Source organism: Aulostomus chinensis, chromosome 1 (genome assembly GCF_037954235.1).
Source record: "Aulostomus chinensis isolate RoL2024-O1b breed Wild chromosome 1, RoL_Achi_v1.0, whole genome shotgun sequence".
Classification (NCBI taxonomy): Eukaryota; Metazoa; Chordata; class Actinopteri; order Syngnathiformes; family Aulostomidae; genus Aulostomus; species Aulostomus chinensis.
This window is the reverse complement of record NC_141320.1, coordinates 14101314-14109486: the sequence shown is the minus strand read 5'-3', so window position 1 is coordinate 14109486 and position 8173 is coordinate 14101314. Positions and strand designations below refer to the sequence as shown.

The 8173-nt window shown below is 54.3% G+C and overlaps 10 non-coding genes across 10 annotated transcripts; all 10 read left to right on the top strand.

The window, feature by feature from the left end:
- Positions 1 to 497: 497 nt before the first annotated feature.
- On the top strand, positions 498 to 688 carry LOC147270457 (U2 spliceosomal RNA). Its single transcript, XR_015117195.1, has one exon. It is a non-coding gene; the product is annotated as a U2 spliceosomal RNA (small nuclear RNA).
- A 535-nt stretch (positions 689 to 1223) lies between these two features.
- Positions 1224 to 1387, top strand: LOC147270456 (U1 spliceosomal RNA). Its single transcript, XR_015116994.1, has one exon. It is a non-coding gene; the product is annotated as a U1 spliceosomal RNA (small nuclear RNA).
- Positions 1388 to 1973: 586 nt separating this feature from the next.
- On the top strand, positions 1974 to 2164 carry LOC147270455 (U2 spliceosomal RNA). The gene has a single exon (XR_015117452.1). It is a non-coding gene; the product is annotated as a U2 spliceosomal RNA (small nuclear RNA).
- A 542-nt stretch (positions 2165 to 2706) lies between these two features.
- LOC147270454 (U1 spliceosomal RNA) lies at positions 2707 to 2870 on the top strand. The gene has a single exon (XR_015116980.1). It is a non-coding gene; the product is annotated as a U1 spliceosomal RNA (small nuclear RNA).
- Positions 2871 to 3456: 586 nt separating this feature from the next.
- Positions 3457 to 3647, top strand: LOC147270453 (U2 spliceosomal RNA). Its single transcript, XR_015117388.1, has one exon. It is a non-coding gene; the product is annotated as a U2 spliceosomal RNA (small nuclear RNA).
- A 542-nt stretch (positions 3648 to 4189) lies between these two features.
- Positions 4190 to 4353, top strand: LOC147270452 (U1 spliceosomal RNA). Its single transcript, XR_015116787.1, has one exon. It is a non-coding gene; the product is annotated as a U1 spliceosomal RNA (small nuclear RNA).
- Positions 4354 to 4939: 586 nt separating this feature from the next.
- On the top strand, positions 4940 to 5130 carry LOC147270451 (U2 spliceosomal RNA). Its single transcript, XR_015117255.1, has one exon. It is a non-coding gene; the product is annotated as a U2 spliceosomal RNA (small nuclear RNA).
- A 542-nt stretch (positions 5131 to 5672) lies between these two features.
- Positions 5673 to 5836, top strand: LOC147270450 (U1 spliceosomal RNA). Its single transcript, XR_015116965.1, has one exon. It is a non-coding gene; the product is annotated as a U1 spliceosomal RNA (small nuclear RNA).
- A 586-nt stretch (positions 5837 to 6422) lies between these two features.
- LOC147270449 (U2 spliceosomal RNA) lies at positions 6423 to 6613 on the top strand. The gene has a single exon (XR_015117285.1). It is a non-coding gene; the product is annotated as a U2 spliceosomal RNA (small nuclear RNA).
- Positions 6614 to 7155: 542 nt separating this feature from the next.
- LOC147270448 (U1 spliceosomal RNA) lies at positions 7156 to 7319 on the top strand. The gene has a single exon (XR_015116941.1). It is a non-coding gene; the product is annotated as a U1 spliceosomal RNA (small nuclear RNA).
- Positions 7320 to 8173: the final 854 nt, after the last annotated feature.

The window sequence follows — 8173 nt, the reverse complement described above, 5'->3', positions numbered from 1 at the left end:
GTCTCCTCTTGTGCTGGCCAGCCTGAGGAGACCGCGGAGGACGTAGCCTCGATGAGCTCCCAGTATCTCTCACACCTTCCAGCCCTAAATGAAGAGGGCAGGGTTTCTGCCACATTTAGTTGAGGGTCATGGTATCTGACAAGCCCTGAGCTCAGGACAATACATCCACGGCTCGTCTTCGCAGTAAGTGGAATGATACCAGAGAATTCATGCGTGGGAGGAGATCAACTTGGAAAACCCCGACTCCAGGATGAGTCGCTGGCTTGTGGCTTTGAACACCGCTTTGTTTTACTTTGAGTCGCCCCACTAGCATAGCAGGGTGAAGGCACCGATTGCCTTTGCTTTGGATAGCAGTGGGGACAACCAGTGTGCCAGATGTAGTGTTTATGGCACTGCATTTTGTGTCGCCACCCAAAATGTTGCAGTTCCTGCCCACAGCCGCGGCCGGGATTGGCTGTACCGGGGGTGCTGGCTCTCACGTCGGGTGGCTGACAGGCATCGCTTCTCGGCCTTTTGGCTAAGATCAAGTGTAGTATCTGTTCTTATCAGTTTAATATCTGGTACGTTCCCTATCCGGGAACCATATATTAAATTGCTTTTTGGAAGAGGGAGATGGAACGGGAGCTTGCTCCGTCCTTTCCACGCATCAACCTGGTATTGCAGTGTTTCCAGGAGTGGTGCAATGCCCCGCATTTCTCGTCGGTAATAAAACAAGCCTCCGCCAGGCACTCGCTCACCTGCTCCACCCAAAGCCGGACCAGGGTTCTCCTCCTGCACTGCAGCTTTTCCTCAGCCTGCGGCCGCAATGGCCTTCCAGGAACAGTGCGGGCCTCTCCCCTTTTGTCAGGAGCAAATCCCGTGCTCTTCAGGCCAACTCTCGAGTGCTGCACATGAGGCCGGGGCTGGATTTCCGCCCGCGCTGCCGCTGGGCGTCAAGTTGTGGCTCCGTTTGCACTCCAGATAAGGATGGAGGTCCGCTGACGGCACTGCTCTCGGAGCCTTTCCCAAAAGGCTTTGGAATGCACTCTGAAAGACCTGAACCTTCAATGTGCCTGAGCTTCCCGGGCTTGGGATATCCGGCATCGTTGTGAGAAACAAAGGGGGCTGCGCACGCGGCAGATTGGCACAAGGTAGGAAAGATCAGGCGCTGTGTCGGCCTCCCTGCCTGTCAGTCAGAAGGCTGTGTCCCTGGAGCTCATGTCTGTTCCTAAGCTCAGCAAGTCATACTTACCTGGCAGGGGAGATACCATGATCAGCAAGGTGGTTCTCCCCGGGTGAGGCTCAGCCATTGCACTGGGGCTGTGCTGACCCTGGTGAATTCCCCAAATGTGGGAATCTCAACTGCATAATTTCTGACAGTGGGGGACTGCGTCCGCGCTCTCCCCTGTGATCGTGTGAAAAAAGGAAAGAAAGAAAGAAAGGCCGACCACGGCGGCAACAACAACAACGGTGACCGCCTGTCCCGGCCAGTTGGCGGTCTCCTCTTGTGCTGGCCAGCCTGAGGAGACCGCGGAGGACGTAGCCTCGATGAGCTCCCAGTATCTCTCACACCTTCCAGCCCTAAATGAAGAGGGCAGGGTTTCTGCCACATTTAGTTGAGGGTCATGGGATCTGACAAGCCCTGAGCTCAGGACAATACATCCACGGCTCGTCTTCGCAGTAAGTGGAATGATACCAGAGAATTCATGCGTGGGAGGAGATCAACTTGGAAAACCCCGACTCCAGGATGAGTCGCTGGCTTGTGGCTTTGAACACCGCTTTGTTTTACTTTGAGTCGCCCCACTAGCATAGCAGGGTGAAGGCACCGATTGCCTTTGCTTTGGATAGCAGTGGGGACAACCAGTGTGCCAGATGTAGTGTTTATGGCACTGCATTTTGTGTCGCCACCCAAAATGTTGCAGTTCCTGCCCACAGCCGCGGCCGGGATTGGCTGTACCGGGGGTGCTGGCTCTCACGTCGGGTGGCTGACAGGCATCGCTTCTCGGCCTTTTGGCTAAGATCAAGTGTAGTATCTGTTCTTATCAGTATAATATCTGGTACGTTCCCTATCCGGGAACCATATATTACATTGCTTTTTGGAACAGGGAGATGGGACGGGAGCTTGCTCCGTCCTTTCCACGCATCAACCTGGTATTGCAGTGTTTCCGGGAGTGGTGCAATGCCCCGCATTTCTCGTCGGAAATAAAACAAGCCTCCACCAGGCACTCGCTCACCTGCTCCACCCAAAGCCGGACCAGGGTTCTCCTCCTGCACTGCAGCTTTTCCTCAGCCTGCGGCCGCAATGGCCTTCCAGGAACAGTGCGGGCCTCTCCCCTTTTGTCAGGAGCAAATCCCGTGCTCTTCAGGCCAACTCTCGAGTGCTGCACATGAGGCCGGGGCTGGATTTCCGCCCGCGCTGCCGCTGGGCGTCAAGTTGTGGCTCCGTTTGCACTCCAGATAAGGATGGAGGTCCGCTGACGGCACTGCTCTCGGAGCCTTTCCCAAAAGGCTTTGGAATGCACTCTGAAAGACCTGAACCTTCAATGTGCCTGAGCGTCCCGGGCTTGGGATATCCGACATCCGGCATCGTTGTGAGAAACAAAGGGGGCTGCGCACGCGGCAGATTGGCACAAGGTAGGAAAGATCAGGCGCTGTGTCGGCCTCCCTGCCTGTCAGTCAGAAGGCTGTGTCCCTGGAGCTCATGTCTGTTCCTAAGCTCAGCAAGTCATACTTACCTGGCAGGGGAGATACCATGATCAGCAAGGTGGTTCTCCCCGGGTGAGGCTCAGCCATTGCACTGGGGCTGTGCTGACCCTGGTGAATTCCCCAAATGTGGGAATCTCAACTGCATAATTTCTGACAGTGGGGGACTGCGTCCGCGCTCTCCCCTGTGATCGTGTGAAAAAAGGAAGGAAAGAAAGAAAGGCCGACCACGGCGGCAACAACAACACTGGTGACCGCCTGTCCCGGCCAGTTGGCGGTCTCCTCTTGTGCTGGCCAGCCTGAGGAGACCGCGGAGGACGTAGCCTCGATGAGCTCCCAGTATCTCTCACACCTTCCAGCCCTAAATGAAGAGGGCAGGGTTTCTGCCACATTTAGTTGAGGGTCATGGTATCTGACAAGCCCTGGGCTCAGGACAATACATCCACGGCTCGTCTTCGCAGTAAGTGGAATGATACCAGAGAATTCATGCGTGGGAGGAGATCAACTTGGAAAACCCCGACTCCAGGATGAGTCGCTGGCTTGTGGCTTTGAACACCGCTTTGTTTTACTTTGAGTCGCCCCACTAGCATAGCAGGGTGAAGGCACCGATTGCCTTTGCTTTGGATAGCAGTGGGGACAACCAGTGCGCCAGATGTAGTGTTTATGGCACTGCATTTTGTGTCGCCACCCAAAATGTTGCAGTTCCTGCCCACAGCCGCGGCCAGGATTGGCTGTACCGGGGGTGCTGGCTCTCACGTCGGGTGGCTGACAGGCATCGCTTCTCGGCCTTTTGGCTAAGATCAAGTGTAGTATCTGTTCTTATCAGTTTAATATCTGGTACGTTCCCTATCCGGGAACCATATATTACATTGCTTTCTGGAACAGGGAGATGGAACGGGAGCTTGCTCCGTCCTTTCCACGCATCAACCTGGTATTGCAGTGTTTCCAGGAGTGGTGCAATGCCCCGCATTTCTCGTCGGAAATAAAACAAGCCTCCGCCAGGCACTCGCTCACCTGCTCCACCCAAAGCCGGACCAGGGTTCTCCTCCTGCACTGCAGCTTTTCCTCAGCCTGCGGCCGCAATGGCCTTCCAGGAACAGTGCGGGCCCCTCCCCTTTTGTCAGGAGCAAATCCCGTGCTCTTCAGGCCAACTCTCGAGTGCTGCACATGAGGCCGGGGCTGGATTTCCGCCCGCGCTGCCGCTGGGCGTCAAGTTGTGGCTCCGTTTGCACTCCAGATAAGGATGGAGGTCCGCTGACGGCACTGCTCTCGGAGCCTTTCCCAAAAGGCTTTGGAATGCACTCTGAAAGACCTGAACCTTCAATGTGCCTGAGCTTCCCGGGCTTGGGATATCCGACATCCGGCATCGTTGTGAGAAACAAAGGGGGCTGCGCACGCGGCAGATTGGCACAAGGTAGGAAAGATCAGGCGCTGTGTCGGCCTCCCTGCCTGTCAGTCAGAAGGCTGTGTCGCTGGAGCTGATGTCTGTTCCTAAGCTCAGCGAGTCATACTTACCTGGCAGGGGAGATACCATGATCAGCAAGGTGGTTCTCCCCGGGTGAGGCTCAGCCATTGCACCGGGGCTGTGCTGACCCTGGTGAATTCCCCAAATGTGGGAATCTCAACTGCATAATTTCTGACAGTGGGGGACTGCGTCCGCGCTCTCCCCTGTGATCGTGTGAAAAAAGGAAAGAAAGAAAGAAAGGCCGACCACGGCGGCAACAACAACAACGGTGACCGCCTGTCCCAGCCAGTTGGCGGTCTCCTCTTGTGCTGGCCAGCCTGAGGAGACCGCGGAGGACGTAGCCTCGATGAGCTCCCAGTATCTCTCACACCTTCCAGCCCTAAATGAAGAGGGCAGGGTTTCTGCCACATTTAGTTGAGGGTCATGGTATCTGACAAGCCCTGAGCTCAGGACAATACATCCACGGCTCGTCTTCGCAGTAAGTGGAATGATACCAGAGAATTCATGCGTGGGAGGAGATCAACTTGGAAAACCCCGACTCCAGGATGAGTCGCTGGCTTGTGGCTTTGAACACCGCTTTGTTTTACTTTGAGTCGCCCCACTAGCATAGCAGGGTGAAGGCACCGATTGCCTTTGCTTTGGATAGCAGTGGGGACAACCAGTGTGCCAGATGTAGTGTTTATGGCACTGCATTTTGTGTCGCCACCCAAAATGTTGCAGTTCCTGCCCACAGCCGCGGCCGGGATTGGCTGTACCGGGGGTGCTGGCTCTCACGTCGGGTGGCTGACAGGCATCGCTTCTCGGCCTTTTGGCTAAGATCAAGTGTAGTATCTGTTCTTATCAGATTAATATCTGGTACGTTCCCTATCCGGGAACCATATATTAAATTGCTTTTTGGAACAGGGAGATGGAACGGGAGCTTGCTCCGTCCTTTCCACGCATCAACCTGGTATTGCAGTGTTTCCAGGAGTGGTGCAATGCCCCGCATTTCTCGTCGGAAATAAAACAAGCCTCCGCCAGGCACTCGCTCACCTGCTCCACCCAAAGCCGGACCAGGGTTCTCCTCCTGCACTGCAGCTTTTCCTCAGCCTGCGGCCGCAATGGCCTTCCAGGAACAGTGCGGGCCCCTCCCCTTTTGTCAGGAGCAAATCCCGTGCTCTTTAGGCCAACTCTCGAGTGCTGCACATGAGGCCGGGGCTGGATTTCCGCCCGCGCTGCCACTGGGCGTCAAGTTGTGGCTCCGTTTGCACTCCAGATAAGGATGGAGGTCCGCTGACGGCACTGCTCTCGGAGCCTTTCCCAAAAGGCTTTGGAATGCACTCTGAAAGACCTGAACCTTCAATGTGCCTGAGCTTCCCAGGCTTGGGATATCCGACATCCGGCATCGTTGTGAGAAACAAAGGGGGCTGCGCACGCGGCAGATTGGCACAAGGTAGGAAAGATCAGGCGCTGTGTCGGCCTCCCTGCCTGTCAGTCAGAAGGCTGTGTCGCTGGAGCTGATGTCTGTTCCTAAGCTCAGCGAGTCATACTTACCTGGCAGGGGAGATACCATGATCAGCAAGGTGGTTCTCCCCGGGTGAGGCTCAGCCATTGCACTGGGGCTGTGCTGACCCTGGTGAATTCCCCAAATGTGGGAATCTCAACTGCATAATTTCTGACAGTGGGGGACTGCGTCCGCGCTCTCCCCTGTGATCGTGTGAAAAAAGGAAAGAAAGAAAGAAAGGCCGACCACGGCGGCAACAACAACAACGGAGACCGCCTGTCCCGGCCAGTTGGCGGTCTTCTCTTGTGCTGGCCAGCCTGAGGAGACCGCGGAGGACGTAGCCTCGATGAGCTCCCAGTATCTCTCACACCTTCCAGCCCTAAATGAAGAGGGCAGGGTTTCTGCCACATTTAGTTGAGGGTCATGGTATCTGACAAGCCCTGAGCTCAGGACAATACATCCACGGCTCGTCTTCGCAGTAAGTGGAATGATACCAGAGAATTCATGCGTGGGAGGAGATCAACTTGGAAAACCCCGACTCCAGGATGAGTCGCTGGCTTGTGGCTTTGAACACCGCTTTGTTTTACTTTGAGTCGCCCCACTAGCATAGCAGGGTGAAGGCACCGATTGCCTTTGCTTTGGATAGCAGTGGGGACAACCAGTGTGCCAGATGTAGTGTTTATGGCACTGCATTTTGTGTCGCCACCCAAAATGTTGCAGTTCCTGCCCACAGCCGCGGCCGGGATTGGCTGTACCGGGGGTGCTGGCTCTCACGTCGGGTGGCTGACAGGCATCGCTTCTCGGCCTTTTGGCTAAGATCAAGTGTAGTATCTGTTCTTATCAGATTAATATCTGGTACGTTCCCTATCCGGGAACCATATATTAAATTGCTTTTTGGAAGAGGGAGATGGAACGGGAGCTTGCTCCGTCCTTTCCACGCATCAACCTGGTATTGCAGTGTTTCCAGGAGTGGTGCAATGCCCCGCATTTCTCGTCGGAAATAAAACAAGCCTCCGCCAGGCACTCGCTCACCTGCTCCACCCAAAGCCGGACCAGGGTTCTCCTCCTGCACTGCAGCTTTTCCTCAGCCTGCGGCCGCAATGGCCTTCCAGGAACAGTGCGGGCCCCTCCCCTTTTGTCAGGAGCAAATCCCGTGCTCTTCAGGCCAACTCTCGAGTGCTGCACATGAGGCCGGGGCTGGATTTCCGCCCGCGCTGCCGCTGGGCGTCAAGTTGTGGCTCCGTTTGCACTCCAGATAAGGATGGAGGTCCGCTGACGGCACTGCTCTCTGAGCCTTTCCCAAAAGGCTTTGGAATGCACTCTGAAAGACCTGAACCTTCAATGTGCCTGAGCTTCCCGGGCTTGGGATATCCGACATCCGGCATCGTTGTGAGAAACAAAGGGGGCTGCGCACGCGGCAGATTGGCACAAGGTAGGAAAGATCAGGCGCTGTGTCGGCCTCCCTGCCTGTCAGTCAGAAGGCTGTGTCGCTGGAGCTGATGTCTGTTCCTAAGCTCAGCGAGTCATACTTACCTGGCAGGGGAGATACCATGATCAGCAAGGTGGTTCTCCCCGGGTGAGGCTCAGCCATTGCACTGGGGCTGTGCTGACCCTGGTGAATTCCCCAAATGTGGGAATCTCAACTGCATAATTTCTGACAGTGGGGGACTGCGTCCGCGCTCTCCCCTGTGATCGTGTGAAAAAAGGAAAGAAAGAAAGAAAGGCCGACCACGGCGGCAACAACAACAACGGAGACCGCCTGTCCCGGCCAGTTGGCGGTCTTCTCTTGTGCTGGCCAGCCTGAGGAGACCGCGGAGGACGTAGCCTCGATGAGCTCCCAGTATCTCTTACACCTTCCAGCCCTAAATGAAGAGGGCAGGGTTTCTGCCACATTTAGTTGAGGGTCATGGTATCTGACAAGCCCTGAGCTCAGGACAATACATCCACGGCTCGTCTTCGCAGTAAGTGGAATGATACCAGAGAGAATTCATGCGTGGGAGGAGATCAACTTGGAAAACCCTGACTCTCATCTCAGATCATTAGCAATTCTTCTTACATCACTGTCGCATTATTTTTAGTTTCATAGCAACTCTTACTACATTACTGTGTCATTATTTTAAGGTTTTTAGCAACTCTTCATAAATTACTGTCAGCATCACTTTGAGTTTATTAGCAACTATCACTACATTACTGTCAGCATCATTCTTGAATTCATTAGCAATTCTTCCGGCATCACTGTAGCATCATTTTGAGATCATTAGCAATTCTTACGACATCACCGTAGTATAATTTTGAGGTTAGTAGCAACTCTTACTACATGACTGTCAGCTTCACTTTGAGGTTGTTCAAAACACTTACTACGTTACTGTAAGCATAACTGAGTTTATTAGCAACTATCACTACATGACTGTCAGCATCACTTTGAGTTCATTAACAATTCTTCCGACATCACTGTAGCATTATTTTGAGGTTATTAGCAACTCTTACTACATTACTCTCAGCATCATTTTTAGGTTACTCGCAACTCTAACCAGGTGACTGTC